The sequence below is a fragment of the Megalopta genalis genome, unplaced genomic scaffold (assembly GCF_051020955.1).
Source record: "Megalopta genalis isolate 19385.01 unplaced genomic scaffold, iyMegGena1_principal scaffold0022, whole genome shotgun sequence".
In the NCBI taxonomy this organism is placed as follows: domain Eukaryota; kingdom Metazoa; phylum Arthropoda; class Insecta; order Hymenoptera; family Halictidae; genus Megalopta; species Megalopta genalis.
Window position 1 is genome coordinate 2,544,470 of NW_027476092.1, and position 21,097 is coordinate 2,565,566.

Sequence of the window (21,097 nt, forward strand, 5' to 3'; positions counted from 1 at the left end):
GTTCATTTGTTCATATGTTCATTTGTTCATTTGTTCATTTGTTCATTTGTTCATTTGTTCATTTGTTCATTTGTTCATTTGTTCATTTGTTCATTTGTTCATTTGTTCATTTGTTCATTTGTTCATTTGTTCATTTGTTCATTTGTTCATTTGTTCATTTGTTCTTATGTTCTTATGTTCATTTGTTCATTTGTTCATTTGTTCATTTGTTCATTCTTCATTTGTTCATTTGTTCATTTGTTCATTTGTTCATTTGTTCATTTGTTCATTTGTTCATTTGTTCATTTGTTCATTTGTTCATTTGTTCATTTGTTCATTTGCTCATTTGCTCATTTGCTCATTTGTTCATTTGTTCATTTTTCATTTTTTCATTTGTTCATTTGTTCATTTGTTCATTATTTCATTTGATCATTTGTTCATTTGTTCATTTGTTCATTTGTTCATTTGTTCAATTGTTCTTTTGTTCTTTTGTTCATTTGTTCATTTGCTTATTTGTTCATTTGTTCATTTGTTCATTTGTTCATTTGTTCATTTGTCCATTTGTCCATTTGTCCATTTGTTCATTTGTCCATTTGTTCATTTGTTCATTTGTTCATTTGTTCATTTGTCCATTTGTCCATTTGTTCATTTGTTCATTTGTTCATTTGTTCATTTGTTCATTTGTCCATTTGTCCATTTGTCCATTTGTCCATTTGTCCATTTGTTCATTTGTTCATTTGTCCATTTGTTCATTTGTTCATTTGTTCATTTGTTCATTTGTTCATTTGTTCATTAGTTCATTTGTTCCTTTGTTCTTTTGTTCATTTGTTCATTTGTTCATTTGTTCATTTGTTCATTCTTCATTTGTTCATTTGTTCATTTGTTCATTTGTTCATTTGTCCATTTGTCCATTTGTCCATTTGTTCATTTGTCCATTTGTCCATTTGTTCATTTGTTCATTTGTCCATTTGTTCATTTGTTCATTTGTTCATTTGTTCATTTGTTCATTTGTTCATTAGTTCATTTGTTCCTTTGTTCTTTTGTTCATTTGTTCATTTGTTCATTTGTTCATTCTTCATTTGTTCATTTGTTCATTTGTTCATTCTTCATTTGTTCATTTGTTCATTTGTTCATTTGTTCATTTGTCCATTTGTCCATTTGTCCATTTGTTCATTTGTCCATTTGTCCATTTGTTCATTTGTTCATTTGTCCATTTGTTCATTTGTTCATTTTTCATTTGTTCATTTGTTCATTTGTTCATTTGTTCATTTGTTCATTATTTCATTTGTTCATTCGTTCACTTGTTCATTCGTTCACTTGTTCATTCGTTCACTTGTTCATTCGTTCACTTGTTCATTCGTTCACTTGTTCACTTGTTCATTTGTTCATTTGTTCATTTGTTCATTCGTTCATTCGTTCACTTGTTCATTCGTTCACTTGTTCAATTGTTCATTTGTTCTTTTTTTCATTTGTTCATTTGTTCATTTGTTCATTTGTTCATTTGTTCATTTGTTCATTTGTTCATTTGTTCATTTGTCCATTTGTTCATTTGTTCATTTGTTCATTTGTCCATTTGTCCATTTGTTCATTTGTTCATTTGTTCATTTGTTCATTTGTTCATTTGTTCATTTGTTCATTTGTCCATTTGTTCATTTGTTCATTTGTTCATTTGTTCATTTGTTCATTTGTTCATTTGTTCATTTGTTCATTTGTTCATTTGTTCATTTGTTCATTTGTTCATTTGTTCATTTGTTCATTTGTTCATTTGTTCATTTGTTCATTTGTTCATTTGTTCATTTGTTCATTTGTTCATTTGTTCATTTGTTCATTTGTTCATTTGTTCATTTGTTCATTTGTTCATTTGTTCATTTGTTCATTTGTTCATTTGTTCATTTGTTCATTTGTTCATTTGTTCATTTGTTCATTTGTTCATTTGTTCATTTGTTCATTTGTTCATTTGTTCATTTGTTCATTTGTTCATTTGTTCATTTGTTCATTTGTTCATTTGTTCATTTGTTCATTTGTTCATTTGTTCATTTGTTCATTTGTTCATTTGTTCATTTGTTCATTTGTTCATTTGTTCATTTGTTCATTTGTTCATTTGTTCATTTGTTCATTTGTTCATTTGTTCATTTGTTCATTTGTTCATTTGTTCATTTGTTCATTTGTTCATTTGTTCATTTGTTCATTTGTTCATTTGTTCATTTGTTCATTTGTTCATTTGTTCATTTGTTCATTTGTTCATTTGTTCATTTGTTCATTTGTTCATTTGTTCATTTGTTCATTTGTTCATTTGTTCATTTGTTCATTTGTTCATTTGTTCATTTGTTCATTTGTTCATTTGTTCATTTGTTCATTTGTTCATTTGTTCATTTGTTCATTTGTTCATTTGTTCATTTGTTCATTTGTTCATTTGTTCATTTGTTCAGTTGTTAATTTGTTAATTTGTTCATTCTTTTTCATTTGATCATTTGTTCATTTGTTCATTTGTTCATTTGTCCATTTGTCCATTTGTTCATTTGTCAATTTCTTCATTTCTTCATTTGTCCATTTGTTCATTTGATCATTTGTTCATTTGTTCATTTGTTCATTTGTCCATTTGTCCATTTGTCCATTTGTTCATTTGTCCATTTGTTCATTTATTCATTTGTTCATTTGTTCATTTGTTCATTTGTCCATTTGTCCATTTGTTCATTTGTCCATTTGTCCATTTGTTCATTTGTTCATTTGTCCATTTGTTCATTTGTTCATTTGTTCATTTGTTCATTTGTTCATTTGTTCATTAGTTCATTTGTTCATTTGTTCATTTGTTCATTTGTTCATTTGTCCATTTGTCCATTTGTCCATTTGTTCATTTGTCCATTTGTCCATTTGTTCATTTGTTCATTTGTCCATTTGTTCATTTGTTCATTTGTTCATTTGTTCATTTGTTCATTTGTTCATTTGTTCATTTGTTCATTTGTTCATTTGTTCATTTGTTCAGTTGTTAATTTGTTCAGTTGTTCATTTTTTTTCATTTGATCATTTGTTCATTTGTTCATTTCTTCATTTGTCCATTTGTCCATTTGTTCATTTGTCTATTTCTTCATTTGTTCATTTGTCCATTTGTTCATTTGTTCATTTGATCATTTGTTCATTTGTTCATTTGTTCATTTGTCCATTTGTCCATTTGTCCATTTGTTCATTTGTCCATTTGTTCATTTATTCATTTGTTCATTTGTTCATTTGTTCATTTGTCCATTTGTCCATTTGTTCATTTGTCCATTTGTCCATTTGTTCATTTGTTCATTTGTCCATTTGTTCATTTGTTCATTTGTTCATTTGTTCATTTGTTCATTAGTTCATTTGTTCCTTTGTTCTTTTGTTCATTTGTTCATTTGTTCATTTGTTCATTCTTCATTTGTTCAATTGTTCATTTGTTCATTTGTCCATTTGTCCATTTGTTCATTTGTTCATTTGTTCATTTGTTCATTTGTTCATTTGTTCATTTGTTCATTTGTCCATTTGTTCATTTGTTCATTTGTTCATTTGTTCATTTGTTCATTTGTTCATTTGTTCATTTGTTCATTTGTTCATTTGTTCATTTGTTCATTTGTTCATTTGTTCATTTGTTCATTTGTTCATTTGTTCATTTGTTCATTTGTTCATTTGTTCATTTGTTCATTTGTTCATTTGTTCATTTGTTCATTTGTTCATTTGTCCATTTGTTCATTTGTTCATTTGTTCATTTGTCCATTTGTCCATTTGTTCATTTGTTCATTTGTTCATTTGTTCATTTGTTCATTTGTTCATTTGTTCATTTGTCCATTTGTTCATTTGTTCATTTGTTCATTTGTTCATTTGTTCATTTGTTCATTTGTTCATTTGTTCATTTGTTCATTTGTTCATTTGTTCATTTGTTCATTTGTTCATTTGTTCATTTGTTCATTTGTTCATTTGTTCATTTGTTCATTTGTTCATTTGTTCATTTGTTCATTTGTTCATTAGTTCATTTGTTCATTTGTTCATTTGTTCATTTGTTCATTTGTTCATTTGTTCATTTGTTCATTTGTTCATTTGTTCATTTGTTCATTTGTTCATTTGTTCATTTGTTCATTTGTTCATTTGTTCATTTGTTCATTTGTTCATTTGTTCATTTGTCCATTTGTTCATTTGTTCATTTGTTCATTTGTTCATTTGTTCATTTGTTCATTTGTTCATTTGTTCATTTGTTCATTTGTTCATTTGTTCATTTGTTCATTTGTTCATTTGTTCATTTGTTCATTTGTTCATTTGTTCATTTGTTCATTTGTTCATTTGTTCATTTGTTCATTTGTTCATTTGTTCATTTGTTCATTTGTTCATTTGTTCATTTGTTCATTTGTTCATTTGTTCATTTGTTCATTTGTTCATTTGTTCATTTGTTCATTTGTTCATTTGTTCATTTGTTCATTTGTTCATTTGTTCATTTGTTCATTTGTTCATTTGTTCATTTGTTCATTTGTTCATTTGTTCATTTGTTCAATTGTTCATTTGTTCTTTTGTTCATTTGTTCATTTGTTCAATTGTTCATTTGTTCTTTTGTTCATTTGTTCATTTGCTTATTTGTTCATTTGTTCATTTGTTCATTTGTTCAGTTGTTAATTTGTTCATTTGTTCATTTTTTTCATTTGTTCATTTGTTCATTTTTTCATATGTTCATTTGTTCATTTGTTAATTTGCTCATTTGCTCGTTTGCTCATTTGTTCATTTGTTCATTTGTTCATTTTTCATTTGTTCATTTGTTCATTTGTTCATTATTTCATTTGTTCATTTGTTCATTTGATAATTTGTTCATTTGTTCATTTGTTCATTTGTCCATTTGTCCATTTGTTCATTTGTCTATTTCTTCATTTGTTCATTTGTCCATTTGTTCATTTGTCCATTTGTTCATTTGTTCATTTGTCCATTTGTCCATTTGTCCATTTGTTCATTTGTTCATTTGTCCATTTGTTCATTTGTTCATTTTTCATTTGTTCATTTGTTCATTTGTTCATTTGTTCATTATTTCATTTGTTCATTCGTTCACTTGTTCATTCGTTCACTTGTTCATTCGTTCACTTGTTCACTTGTTCATTTGTTCATTTGTTCATTTGTTCATTCGTTCATTCGTTCACTTGTTCAATTGTTCATTTGTTCATTTGTTCATTTGTCCATTTGTCCATTTGTTCATTTGTTCATTTGTTCATTTGTTCATTTGTTCATTTGTTCATTTGTTCATTTGTTCATTTGTTCATTTGTTCATTTGTTCATTTGTTCATTTGTTCATTTGTTCATTTGTTCATTTGTTCATTTGTTCATTTGTTCATTTGTTAATTTGTTCATTTGTTCATTTGTTCATTTGTTCATTTGTTCATTTGTTCAATTGTTCATTTGTTCTTTTGTTCATTTGTTCATTTGTTATTTGTTCATTTGTTCATTTGTTCATTTGTTCAGTTGTTAATTTGTTCAGTTGTTCATTTTTTTTCATTTGTTCATTTGTTAATTTTTTCATATGTTCATTTGTTCATTTGTTCATTTGATCATTTGTTCATTTGTTCATTTCTTCATTTGTCCATTTGTCCATTTGTTCATTTGTCTATTTCTTCATTTGTTCATTTGTCCATTTGTTCATTTGTTCATTTGATCATTTGTTCATTTGTTCATTTGTTCATTTGCTCATTTGCTCATTTGTTCATTTGTTCATATGTTCATTTGTTCTTTTGTTCATTTGTTCATTTGTTCATTAGTTCAATTGTCCATTTGTTCATTTGTTCATTTGTTCATTCTTCACTTGTTCATTTGTTCATTTGTCCATTCTTCATTTGTTCATTTGTACAATTGTTCATTTGTTCATTTGTTCATTTGTTCATTTGATCATTTGTTCATTTGTTCATTTGTTCATTTGTCCATTTGTTCATTTGTTCATTTGTTCATTTGTTCATTAGTTCATTTGTTCATTTGTTCATTTGTTCATTTGTTCATTAGTTCATTTGTCCATTTGTTCATTTGTTCATTTGTTCATTCTTCACTTGTTCATTTGTTCATTTGTTCATTCTTCATTTGTTCATTTGTACAATTGTTCATTTGTTCATTTGTTCATTTGTTCATTTGTTCATTTGTTCATTTGTTCATTTGTTCATATGTTCATTTGTTCATTTGTTCATTTGTTCATTAGTTCATTTGTCCATTTATTCATTTGTTCATTTGTTCATTCTTCACTTGTTCATTTGTTCATTTGTCCATTCTTCATTTGTTCATTTGTACAATTGTTCATTTGTTCATTTGTTCATTTGTTCATTAGTTCAATTGTTCATTTGTTCACTTGTTCACTTGTTCATTTGTTCATATGTTCATTTGTTCATTTGTTCATATGTTCATTTGTTCATTTGTTCATTTGTTCATTTGTTCATTTGTTCATTTGCTCATTTGTTCATTTGTTCATTTGTTCATTTGTTCATTTGTTCATTTGTTCATTTGTTCATTTGTTCATTTGTTCATTTGTTCATTTGTTCATTTGTTCAATTGTTCATTTGTTCTTATGTTCATTTGTTCATTTGTTCATTTGTTCATTTGTTCATTTGTTCATTCTTCATTTGTTCATTTGTTCATTTGTTCATTTGTTCATTTGTTCATTTGTTCATTTGTTCATTTGTTCATTTGTTCATTTGTTCATTTGTTCATTTGTTCATTTGTTCATTTGCTCATTTGCTCATTTGCTCATTTGATCATTTGTTCATTTTTCATTTGTTCATTTGTTCATTTGTTCATTTGTTCATTATTTCATTTGATCATTTGTTCATTTGTTCATTTGTTCATTTGTTCATTTGTTCATTTGTTCATTTGTTCATTTGTTCAATTGTTCTTTTGTTCTTTTGTTCATTTGTCCATTTGCTTATTTGTTCATTTGTTCATTTGTTCATTTGTTCATTTGTTCATTTGTCCATTTGTCCATTTGTCCATTTGTTCATTTGTCCATTTGTTCATTTGTCCATTTGTTCATTTGTTCATTTGTTCATTTGTTCATTTGTCCATTTGTCCATTTGTCCATTTGTTCATTTGTCCATTTGTCCATTTGTTCATTTGTTCATTTGTCCATTTGTTCATTTGTTCATTTGTTCATTTGTTCATTTGTTCATTTGTTCATTTGTTCATTAGTTCATTTGTTCCTTTGTTCTTTGGTTCATTTGTTCATTTGTTCATTTGTTCATTCTTCATTTGTTCATTTGTTCATTTGTTCATTTGTTCATTTGTTCATTTGTCCATTTGTCCATTTGTCCATTTGTTCATTTGTCCATTTGTCCATTTGTTCATTTGTTCATTTGTCCATTTGTTCATTTGTTCATTAGTTCATTTGTTCATTTGTCCATTTGTCCATTTGTTCATTTGTCCATTTGTCCATTTGTTCATTTGTTCATTTGTCCATTTGTTCATTTGTTCATTTTTCATTTGTTCATTTGTTCATTTGTTCATTTGTTCATTTGTTCATTATTTCATTTGTTCATTCGTTCACTTGTTCATTCGTTCACTTGTTCATTCGTTCACTTGTTCATTCGTTCACTTGTTCACTTGTTCATTTGTTCATTTGTTCATTTGTTCATTCGTTCATTCGTTCACTTGTTCATTCGTTCACTTGTTCAATTGTTCATTTGTTCTTTTTTTCATTTGTTCATTTGCTTATTTGTTCATTTGTTCATTTGTTCATTTGTTCATTTGTTCATTTGTTCATTTGTTCATTTGTTCATTTGTTCATTTGTTCATTTGTTCATTTGTTCATTTGTCCATTTGTTCATTTGTTCATTTGTTCATTTGTCCATTTGTCCATTTGTTCATTTGTTCATTTGTTCATTTGTTCATTTGTTCATTTGTTCATTTGTTCATTTGTCCATTTGTTCATTTGTTCATTTGTTCATTTGTTCATTTGTTCATTTGTTCATTTGTTCATTTGTTCATTTGTTCATTTGTTCATTTGTTCATTTGTTCATTTGTTCATTTGTTCATTTGTTCATTTGTTCATTTGTTCATTTGTTCATTTGTTCATTTGTTCATTTGTTCATTTGTTCATTTGTTCATTTGTTCATTTGTTCATTTGTTCATTTGTTCATTTGTTCATTTGTTCATTTGTTCATTTGTTCATTTGTTCATTTGTTCATTTGTTCATTTGTTCATTTGTTCATTTGTTCATTTGTTCATTTGTTCATTTGTTCATTTGTTCATTTGTTCATTTGTTCAATTGTTCATTTGTTCTTATGTTCATTTGTTCATTTGTTCATTTGTTCATTTGTTCATTTGTTCATTCTTCATTTGTTCATTTGTTCATTTGTTCATTTGTTCATTTGTTCATTTGTTCATTTGTTCATTTGTTCATTTGTTCATTTGTTCATTTGTTCATTTGTTCATTTGTTCATTTGCTCATTTGCTCATTTGCTCATTTGATCATTTGTTCATTTTTCATTTGTTCATTTGTTCATTTGTTCATTTGTTCATTATTTCATTTGATCATTTGTTCATTTGTTCATTTGTTCATTTGTTCATTTGTTCATTTGTTCATTTGTTCATTTGTTCAATTGTTCTTTTGTTCTTTTGTTCATTTGTCCATTTGCTTATTTGTTCATTTGTTCATTTGTTCATTTGTTCATTTGTTCATTTGTCCATTTGTCCATTTGTCCATTTGTTCATTTGTCCATTTGTTCATTTGTCCATTTGTTCATTTGTTCATTTGTTCATTTGTTCATTTGTCCATTTGTCCATTTGTCCATTTGTTCATTTGTCCATTTGTCCATTTGTTCATTTGTTCATTTGTCCATTTGTTCATTTGTTCATTTGTTCATTTGTTCATTTGTTCATTTGTTCATTTGTTCATTAGTTCATTTGTTCCTTTGTTCTTTGGTTCATTTGTTCATTTGTTCATTTGTTCATTCTTCATTTGTTCATTTGTTCATTTGTTCATTTGTTCATTTGTTCATTTGTCCATTTGTCCATTTGTCCATTTGTTCATTTGTCCATTTGTCCATTTGTTCATTTGTTCATTTGTCCATTTGTTCATTTGTTCATTTGTTCATTAGTTCATTTGTTCATTTGTCCATTTGTCCATTTGTTCATTTGTCCATTTGTCCATTTGTTCATTTGTTCATTTGTCCATTTGTTCATTTGTTCATTTTTCATTTGTTCATTTGTTCATTTGTTCATTTGTTCATTTGTTCATTATTTCATTTGTTCATTCGTTCACTTGTTCATTCGTTCACTTGTTCATTCGTTCACTTGTTCATTCGTTCACTTGTTCACTTGTTCATTTGTTCATTTGTTCATTTGTTCATTCGTTCATTCGTTCACTTGTTCATTCGTTCACTTGTTCAATTGTTCATTTGTTCTTTTTTTCATTTGTTCATTTGCTTATTTGTTCATTTGTTCATTTGTTCATTTGTTCATTTGTTCATTTGTTCATTTGTTCATTTGTTCATTTGTTCATTTGTTCATTTGTTCATTTGTTCATTTGTCCATTTGTTCATTTGTTCATTTGTTCATTTGTCCATTTGTCCATTTGTTCATTTGTTCATTTGTTCATTTGTTCATTTGTTCATTTGTTCATTTGTTCATTTGTCCATTTGTTCATTTGTTCATTTGTTCATTTGTTCATTTGTTCATTTGTTCATTTGTTCATTTGTTCATTTGTTCATTTGTTCATTTGTTCATTTGTTCATTTGTTCATTTGTTCATTTGTTCATTTGTTCATTTGTTCATTTGTTCATTTGTTCATTTGTTCATTTGTTCATTTGTTCATTTGTTCATTTGTTCATTTGTTCATTTGTTCATTTGTTCATTTGTTCATTTGTTCATTTGTTCATTTGTTCATTTGTTCATTTGTTCATTTGTTCATTTGTTCATTTGTTCATTTGTTCATTTGTTCATTTGTTCATTTGTTCATTTGTTCATTTGTTCATTTGTTCATTTGTTCATTTGTTCATTTGTTCATTTGTTCATTTGTTCATTTGTTCATTTGTTCATTTGTTCATTTGTTCATTTGTTCATTTGTTCATTTGTTCATTTGTTCATTTGTTCATTTGTTCATTTGTTCATTTGTTCATTTGTTCATTTGTTCATTTGTTCATTTGTTCATTTGTTCATTCGTTCATTCGTTCATTTGTTCATTTGTTCATTTGTTCATTTGTTCATTTGTTCATTTGTTCATTTGTTCAGTTGTTAATTTGTTCAGTTGTTCATTTTTTTTCATTTGTTCATTTGTTAATTTTTTCATATGTTCATTTGTTCATTTGTTCATTTGCTCATTTGCTCATTTGCTCATTTGTTCATTTGTTCATTTTTCATTTGTTCATTTGTTCATTTGTTAATTTGTTCATTATTTCATTTGTTCATTTGTTCATTTGTTCATTTGTTCAATTGTTCATTTGTTCATTTGATCATTTGTTCATTTGTTCATTTTTCATTTGTTCATTTGTTCATTTGTTCATTTGTTCATTTGTTCATTTGTTCATTTGTTCATTTGTTCATTATTTCATTTGTTCATTCGTTCATTCGTTCATTCGTTCATATGTTCATTTGTTCATTTGTTCATTTGTTCCTTTGTTCATTTGTTCATTTGTTCAGTTGTTGCTTTGTTCAGTTGTTAATTTGTTAATTTGTTAATTTGTTCATTTGTTCGTTTGTTCATTTGTTCGTTTGTTCATTTGTTCGTTTGTTCATTTGTTCGTTTGTTCATTTGTTCGTTTGTTCATTTGTTCGTTTGTTCATTCGTTCATTTATCCATTTGTTCATTTGTTCATTTGTCCATTTGTTCATTTGTTCATTTGTCCATTCTTCATTTGTTCATTTGTTCATTTGTTCATTTGTTCATTTGTTCATTTGTTCATTTGTTCATTTGTTCATTTGTTCATTTGTTCATTTGTTCATTTGTTCAATTGTTCATTTGTTCTTTTGTTCATTTGTTCATTTGCTTATTTGTTCATTTGTTCATTTGTTCATTTGTACAGTTGTTAATTTGTTCATTTGTTCATTTTTTTCATTTGTTCATTTGTTAATTTTTTCATATGTTCATTTGTTCATTTGTTCATTTGCTCATTTGCTCATTTGCTCATTTGTTCATTTGTTCATTTTTCATTTGTTCATTTGTTCATTTGTTCATTATTTCATTTGTTCATTTGTTCATTTGATCATGTGTTCATGTGTTCATTTGTTCAATTGTTCATTTGTTCATTTGTTCATTTGATAATTTGTTCATTTGTTCATTTGTTCATTTGTTCATTTTTTCATTTGTTCATTTGTTCATTTGTTCATTTGTTCATTTGTTCATTAGTTCATTTGTTCCTTTGTTCTTTTGTTCATTTGTTCATTTGTTCAATTGTTCATTCTTCATTTGTTCATTTGTTCATTTGATCATTCTTCATTTGTTCATTTGTTCATTTGTTCATTTGTTCATTTGTCCATTTGTCCATTTGTCCATTTGTTCATTTGTCCATTTGTCCATTTGTTCAGTTGTTAATTTGTTCAGTTGTTCATTTTTTTCATTTGTTCATTTGTTAATTTTTTCATATGTTCATTTGTTCATTTGTTCATTTGATCATTTGTTCATTTGTTCATTTCTTCATTTGTCCATTTGTCCATTTGTTCATTTGTCTATTTCTTCATTTGTTCATTTGTCCATTTGTTCATTTGTTCATTTGATCATTTGTTCATTTGTTCATTTGTTCATTTGCTCATTTGCTCATTTGTTCATTTGTTCATATGTTCTATTGTTCTTTTGTTCATTTGTTCATTTGTTCATTAGTTCATTTGTCCATTTGTTCATTTGTTCATTTGTTCATTCTTCACTTGTTCATTTGTCCATTTGTCCATTTGTCCATTTGTTCATTTGTTCATTTGTTCATTTGTTCATTTGTTCATTTGTTCATTTGTCCATTTGTCCATTTGTCCATTTGTTCATTTGTCCATTTGTCCATTTGTTCATTTGTTCATTTGTCCATTTGTTCATTTGTTCATTTGTTCATTTGTTCATTTGTCCATTTGTTCATTTGTTCATTTGTTCATTTGTTCATTTGTTCATTAGTTCATTTGTTCCTTTGTTCTTTTGTTCATTTGTTCATTTGTTCATTTGTTCATTTGTTCATTCTTCATTTGTTCATTTGTTCATTTGTTCATTTGTTCATTTGTCCATTTGTCCATTTGTCCATTTGTTCATTTGTCCATTTGTCCATTTGTTCATTTGTTCATTTGTCCATTTGTTCATTTGTTCATTTGTTCATTTGTTCATTTGTTCATTTGTTCATTTGTTCATTTGTTCATTAGTTCATTTGTTCCTTTGTTCTTTTGTTCATTTGTTCATTTGTTCATTTGTTCATTCTTCATTTGTTCATTTGTTCATTTGTTCATTCTTCATTTGTTCATTTGTTCATTTGTTCATTCTTCATTTGTTCATTTGTTCATTTGTTCATTCTTCATTTGTTCATTTGTTCATTTGTTCATTTGTTCATTTGTCCATTTGTCCATTTGTCCATTTGTTCATTTGTCCATTTGTCCATTTGTTCATTTGTTCATTTGTCCATTTGTTCATTTGTTCATTTTTCATTTGTTCATTTGTTCATTTGTTCATTTGTTCATTTGTTCATTATTTCATTTGTTCATTCGTTCACTTGTTCATTCGTTCACTTGTTCATTCGTTCACTTGTTCACTTGTTCATTTGTTCATTTGTTCATTTGTTCATTCGTTCATTCGTTCACTTGTTCATTCGTTCACTTGTTCAATTGTTCATTTGTTCTTTTTTTCATTTGTTCATTTGTTCATTTGTTCATTTGTTCATTTGTTCATTTGTTCATTTGTTCATTTGTTCATTTGTTCATTTGATCATTTGTCCATTTGTCCATTTGTTCATTTGTTCATTTGTTCATTTGTTCATTTGTTCATTTGTTCATTTGTTCATTTGTCCATTTGTTCATTTGTTCATTTGTTCATTTGTTCATTTGTTCATTTGTTCATTTGTTCATTTGTTCATTTGTTCATTTGTTCATTTGTTCATTTGTTCATTTGTTCATTTGTTCATTTGTTCATTTGTTCATTTGTTCATTTGTTCATTTGTTCATTTGTTCATTTGTTCATTTGTTCATTTGTTCATTTGTTCATTTGTTCATTTGTTCATTTGTTCATTTGTTCATTTGTTCATTTGTTCATTTGTTCATTTGTTCATTTGTTCATTTGTTCATTTGTTCATTTGTTCATTTGTTCATTTGTTCATTTGTTCATTTGTTCATTTGTTCATTTGTTCATTTGTTCATTTGTTCATTTGTTCATTTGTTCATTTGTTCATTTGTTCATTTGTTCATTTGTTCATTTGTTCATTTGTTCATTTGTTCATTTGTTCATTTGTTCATTTGTTCATTTGTTCATTTGTTCATTTGTTCATTTGTTCAGTTGTTCATTTGTTCATTTGTTCATTTGTTCATTTGTTCATTTGTTCATTTGTTCATTTGTTCATTTGTTCATTTGTTCATTTGTTCATTTGTTCATTTGTTCATTTGTTCATTTGTTCATTTGTTCATTTGTTCATTTGTTCATTTGTTCATTTGTTCATTTGTTCATTTGTTCATTTGTTCATTTGTTCATTTGTTCATTTGTTCATTTGTTCATTTGTTCATTTGTTCATTTGTTCATTTGTTCATTTGTTCATTTGTTCATTTGTTCATTTGTTCATTTGTCCATTTGTTCATTTGTTCATTTGTTCAGTTGTTAATTTGTTCAGTTGTTCATGTTTTTTCATTTGATCATTTGTTCATTTGTTCATTTCTTCATTTGTCCATTTGTCCATTTGTTCATTTGTCTATTTCTTCATTTGTTCATTTGTCCATTTGTTCATTTGTTCATTTGATCATTTGTTCATTTGTTCATTTGTTCATTTGTCCATTTGTCCATTTGTCCATTTGTTCATTTGTCCATTTGTTCATTTATTCATTTGTTCATTTGTTCATTTGTTCATTTGTCCATTTGTCCATTTGTTCATTTGTCCATTTGTCCATTTGTTCATTTGTTCATTTGTCCATTTGTTCATTTGTTCATTTGTTCATTTGTTCATTTGTTCATTAGTTCATTTGTTCCTTTGTTCTTTTGTTCATTTGTTCATTTGTTCATTTGTTCATTCTTCATTTGTTCAATTGTTCATTTGTTCATTTGTTCATTTGTCCATTTGTCCATTTGTCCATTTGTTCATTTGTCCATTTGTCCATTTGTTCATTTGTTCATTTGTCCATTTGTTCATTTGTTCATTTTTCATTTGTTCATTTGTTCATTTGTTCATTTGTTCATTTGTTCATTTGTTCATTATTTCATTTGTTCATTCGTTCACTTGTTCATTCGTTCACTTGTTCATTCGCTCACTTGTTCACTTGTTCATTTGTTCATTTGTTCATTTGTTCATTCGTTCATTCGTTCACTTGTTCAATTGTTCATTTGTTCATTTGTTCATTTGTCCATTTGTCCATTTGTTCATTTGTTCATTTGTTCATTTGTTCATTTGTTCATTTGTTCATTTGTTCATTTGTTCATTTGTTCATTTGTCCATTTGTTCATTTGTTCATTTGTTCATTTGTTCATTTGTTCATTTGTTCATTTGTTCATTTGTTCATTTGTTCATTTGTTCATTTGTTCATTTGTTCATTTGTTCATTTGTTCATTTGTTCATTTGTTCATTTGTTCATTTGTTCACTTGTTCATTCGTTCACTTGTTCATTCGTTCACTTGTTCACTTGTTCATTTGTTCATTTGTTCATTTGTTCATTCGTTCATTCGCTCACTTGTTCAATTGTTCATTTGTTCATTTGTTCATTTGTCCATTTGTCCATTTGTTCATTTGTTCATTTGTTCATTTGTTCATTTGTTCATTTGTTCATTTGTTCATTTGTTCATTTGTCCATTTGTTCATTTGTTCATTTGTTCATTTGATCATTTGTTCATTTGTTCATTTGTTCATTTGTTCATTTGTTCATTTGTTCATTTGCTTATTTGTTCATTTGTTCATTTGTTCATTTGTTCATTTGATCATTTGCTCATTTGCTCATTTGCTCATTTGTTCATTTGTTCATTTTTCATTTGTTCATTTGTTCATTTGTTCATTTGTTCATTATTTCATTTGTTCATTTGTTCATTTGTTCATTTGTTCATTTGTTCATTTGTTCATTTCTTCATTTGTTCAATTGTTCATTTGTTCTTTTGTTCATTTGTTCATTTGTTATTTGTTCATTTGTTCAGTTGTTAATTTGTTCAGTTGTTCATTTTTTTTCATTTGTTCATTTGTTCATTTTTTCATATGTTCATTTGTTCATTTGTTCATTTGATCATTTGTTCATTTGTTCATTTCTTCATTTGTCCATTTGTCCATTTGTTCATTTGTCTATTTCTTCATTTGTTCATTTGTCCATTTGTTCATTTGTTCATTTGATCATTTGTTCATTTGTTCATTTGTTCATTTGCTCATTTGCTCATTTGTTCATTTGTTCATATGTTCATTTGTTCTTTTGTTCATGTGTTCATTTGTTCATTAGTTCAATTGTCCATTTGTTCATTTGTTCATTTGTTCATTCTTCACTTGTTCATTTGTTCATTTGTCCATTCTTCATTTGTTCATTTGTACAATTGTTCATTTGTTCATTTGTTCATTTGTTCATTTGATCATTTGTTCATTTGTTCATTTGTTCATTTGTTCATTTGTCCATTTGTTCATTTGATCATTTGTTCATTTCTTCATTAGTTCATTAGTTCATTTGTTCATTTGTTCATTTGTTCATTAGTTCATTTGTCCATTTGTTCATTTGTTCATTTGTTCATTCTTCACTTGTTCATTTGTTCATTTGTTCATTCTTCATTTGTTCATTTGTACAATTGTTCATTTGTTCATTTGTTCATTTGTTCATTTGTTCATTTGTTCATTTGTTCATTTGTTCATTTGTTCATATGTTCATTTGTTCATTTGTTCATTTGTTCATTTGTTCATTAGTTCATTTGTCCATTTATTCATTTGTTCATTTGTTCATTCTTCACTTGTTCATTTGTTCATTTGTCCATTCTTCATTTGTTCATTTGTACAATTGTTCATTTGTTCATTTGTTCATTTGTTCATTTGTTCATTTGATCATTTGTTCATTTGTTCATTTGTTCATTTGTTCATTTGTTCATTTGTTCATTTGTTCATTTGTTCATTTGTTCATTAGTTCAATTGTTCATTTGTTCACTTGTTCACTTGTTCATTTGTTCATATGTTCATTTGTTCATTTGTTCATATGTTCATTTGTTCATTTGTTCATTTGTTCATTTGTTCATTTGTTCATTTGTTCATTTGTTCATTTGTTCATTTGTTCATTTGTTCATTTGTTCATTTGTTCATTTGTTCATTTGTTCATTTGTTCATTTGTTCATTTGTTCATTTGTTCATTTGTTCATTTGTTCATTTGTTCATTTGTTCATTTGTTCATTTGTTCATTATTTCATTTGATCATTTGTTCATTTGTTCATTTGTTCATTTGTTCATTTGTTCATTTGTTCAATTGTTCTTTTGTTCTTTTGTTCATTTGTTCATTTGCTTATTTGTTGATTTGTTCATTTGCTCATTTGTTCATTTGTTCATTTGTCCATTTGTCCATTTGTCCATTTGTTCATTTGTCCATTTGTTCATTTGTTCATTTGTTCATTTGTTCATTTGTCCATTTGTCCATTTGTCCATTTGTTCATTTGTCCATTTGTCCATTTGTTCATTTGTTCATTTGTCCATTTGTTCATTTGTTCATTTGTTCATTTGTTCATTTGTTCATTTGTTCATTTGTTCATTAGTTCATTTGTTCCTTTGTTCTTTTGTTCATTTGTTCATTTGTTCATTTGTTCATTTGTTCATTCTTCATTTGTTCATTTGTTCATTTGTTCATTTGTTCATTTGTTCATTTGTCCATTTGTCCATTTGTCCATTTGTTCATTTCTCCATTTGTCCATTTGTTCATTTGTTCATTTGTCCATTTGTTCATTTGTTCATTTGTTCATTTGTTCATTTGTTCATTTGTCCATTTGTCCATTTGTTCATTTGTCCATTTGTCCATTTGTTCATTTGTTCATTTGTTCATTTGTTCATTTGTTCATTTGTTCATTTGTTCATTTGTTCATTTGTTCATTTGTCCATTTGTTCATTTGTTCATTTGTTCATTTGTTCATTTGTTCATTTGTTCATTTGTTCATTTGTTCATTTGTTCATTTGTTCATTTGTTCATTTGTTCATTTGTTCATTTGTTCATTTGTTCATTTGTTCATTTGTTCATTTGTTCATTTGTTCATTTGTTCAATTGTTCATTTGTTCTTTTGTTCATTTGTTCATTTGCTTATTTGTTCATTTGTTCATTTGTTCATTTGTTCAGTTGTTAATTTGTTCATTTGTTCATTTTTTTCATTTGTTCATTTTTTCATATGTTCATTTGTTCATTTGTTCATTTGCTCATTTGCTCATTAGCTCATTTGTTCATTTGTTCATTTTTCATTTGTTCATTTGTTCATTTGTTCATTATTTCATTTGTTCATTTGTTCATTTGATAATTTGTTCATTTGTTCATTTGTTCATTTGTCCATTTGTCCATTTGTTCATTTGTCTATTTCTTCATTTGTTCATTTGTCCATTTGTTCATTTGTTCATTTGTTCATTTGTTCATTTGTCCATTTGTCCATTTGTCCATTTGTTCATTTGTTCATTTGTCCATTTGTTCATTTGTTCATTTTTCATTTGTTCATTTGTTCATTTGTTCATTTGTTCATTATTTCATTTGTTCATTCGTTCACTTGTTCATTCGTTCACTTGTTCATTCGTTCACTTGTTCACTTGTTCATTTGTTCATTTGTTCATTTGTTCATTCGTTCATTCGCTCACTTGTTCAATTGTTCATTTGTTCATTTGTTCATTTGTCCATTTGTCCATTTGTTCATTTGTTCATTTGTTCATTTGTTCATTTGTTCATTTGTTCATTTGTTCATTTGTTCATTTGTCCATTTGTTCATTTGTTCATTTGTTCATTTGATCATTTGTTCATTTGTTCATTTGTTCATTTGTTCATTTGTTCATTTGTTCATTTGTTCATTTGTTCATTTGTTCATTTGTTCATTTGTTCATTTGTTCAATTGTTCATTTGTTCTTTTGTTCATTTGTTCATTTGCTTATTTGTTCATTTGTTCATTTGTTCATTTGTTCATTTGATCATTTGCTCATTTGCTCATTTGCTCATTTGTTCATTTGTTCATTTTTCATTTGTTCATTTGTTCATTTGTTCATTTGTTCATTATTTCATTTGTTCATTTGTTCATTTGTTCATTTGTTCATTTGTTCATTTGTTCATTTCTTCATTTGTTCAATTGTTCATTTGTTCTTTTGTTCATTTGTTCATTTGTTATTTGTTCATTTGTTCAGTTGTTAATTTGTTCAGTTGTTCATTTTTTTTCATTTGTTCATTTGTTCATTTTTTCATATGTTCATTTGTTCATTTGTTCATTTGATCATTTGTTCATTTGTTCATTTCTTCATTTGTCCATTTGTCCATTTGTTCATTTGTCTATTTCTTCATTTGTTCATTTGTCCATTTGTTCATTTGTTCATTTGTACAATTGTTCATTTGTTCATTTGTTCATTTGTTCATTTGATCATTTGTTCATTTGTTCATTTGTTCATTTGTTCATTTGTCCATTTGTTCATTTGATCATTTGTTCATTTCTTCATTAGTTCATTAGTTCATTTGTTCATTTGTTCATTTGTTCATTAGTTCATTTGTCCATTTGTTCATTTGTTCATTTGTTCATTCTTCACTTGTTCATTTGTTCATTTGTTCATTCTTCATTTGTTCATTTGTACAATTGTTCATTTGTTCATTTGTTCATTTGTTCATTTGTTCATTTGTTCATTTGTTCATTTGTTCATTTGTTCATATGTTCATTTGTTCATTTGTTCATTTGTTCATTTGTTCATTAGTTCATTTGTCCATTTATTCATTTGTTCATTTGTTCATTCTTCACTTGTTCATTTGTTCATTTGTCCATTCTTCATTTGTTCATTTGTACAATTGTTCATTTGTTCATTTGTTCATTTGTTCATTTGTTCATTTGATCATTTGTTCATTTGTTCATTTGTTCATTTGTTCATTTGTTCATTTGTTCATTTGTTCATTTGTTCATTTGTTCATTAGTTCAATTGTTCATTTGTTCACTTGTTCACTTGTTCATTTGTTCATATGTTCATTTGTTCATTTGTTCATATGTTCATTTGTTCATTTGTTCATTTGTTCATTTGTTCATTTGTTCATTTGTTCATTTGTTCATTTGTTCATTTGTTCATTTGTTCATTTGTTCATTTGTTCATTTGTTCATTTGTTCATTTGTTCATTTGTTCATTTGTTCATTTGTTCATTTGTTCATTTGTTCATTTGTTCATTTGTTCATTTGTTCATTTGTTCATTATTTCATTTGATCATTTGTTCATTTGTTCATTTGTTCATTTGTTCATTTGTTCATTTGTTCAATTGTTCTTTTGTTCTTTTGTTCATTTGTTCATTTGCTTATTTGTTGATTTGTTCATTTGCTCATTTGTTCATTTGTTCATTTGTCCATTTGTCCATTTGTCCATTTGTTCATTTGTCCATTTGTTCATTTGTTCATTTGTTCATTTGTTCATTTGTCCATTTGTCCATTTGTCCATTTGTTCATTTGTCCATTTGTCCATTTGTTCATTTGTTCATTTGTCCATTTGTTCATTTGTTCATTTGTTCATTTGTTCATTTGTTCATTTGTTCATTTGTTCATTAGTTCATTTGTTCCTTTGTTCTTTTGTTCATTTGTTCATTTGTTCATTTGTTCATTTGTTCATTCTTCATTTGTTCATTTGTTCATTTGTTCATTTGTTCATTTGTTCATTTGTCCATTTGTCCATTTGTCCATTTGTTCATTTCTCCATTTGTCCATTTGTTCATTTGTTCATTTGTCCATTTGTTCATTTGTTCATTTGTTCATTTGTTCATTTGTTCATTTGTCCATTTGTCCATTTGTCCATTTGTCCATTTGTTCATTTGTCCATTTGTCCATTTGTTCATTTGTTCATTTGTCCATTTGTTCATTTGTTCATTTTTCATTTGTTCATTTGTTCATTTGTTCATTTGTTCATTTGTTCATTTGTTCATTTGTTCATTATTTCATTTGTTCATTTGTTCATTAGTTCATTTGTTCCTTTGTTCTTTTGTTCATTTGTTCATTTGTTCATTTGTTCATTTGTTCATTCTTCATTTGTTCATTTGTTCATTTGTTCATTTGTTCATTTGTTCATTTGTTCATTTGTCCATTTGTCCATTTGTCCATTTGTTCATTTGTTCATTTGTTCATTTGTTCATTTGTTCATTTGTTCATTTGTTCATTTGTTCATTTGTTCATTTGTCCATTTGTTCATTTGTTCATTTGTTCATTTGTCCATTTGTCCATTTGTTCATTTGTTCATTTGTTCATTTCTTCATTTGTTCATTTGTTCATTTGTTCATTTGTCCATTTGTTCATTTGTTCATTTGTTCATTTGTTCATTTGTTCATTTGTTCATTTGTTCATTTGTTCATTTGTTCATTTGTTCATTTGTTCATTTGTTCATTTGTTCATTTGTTCATTTGTTCATTTGTTCATTTGTTCATTTGTTCATTTGTTCATTTGTTCATTTGTTCATTTGTTCATTTGTTCATTTGTTCATTTGTTCATTTGTTCATTTGTTCATTTGTTCATTTGTTCATTTGTTCATTTGTTCATTTGTTCATTTGTTCATTTGTTCATTTGTTCATTTGTTCATTTGTTCATTTGTTCATTTGTTCATTTGTTCATTTGTTCATTTGTTCATTTGTTCATTTTTTCATATGTTCATTTGTTCATTTGTTCATTTGCTCATTTGCTCATTTGCTCATTTGTTCATTTGTTCATTTTTCATTTGTTCATTTGTTCATTTGTTCATTTGTTCATTATTTCATTTGTTCATTTGTTCATTTGTTCAATTGTTCATTTGTTCATTTGATCATTTGTTCATTTGTTCATTTTTCATTTGTTCATTTGTTCATTTGTTCATTTGTTCATTTGTTC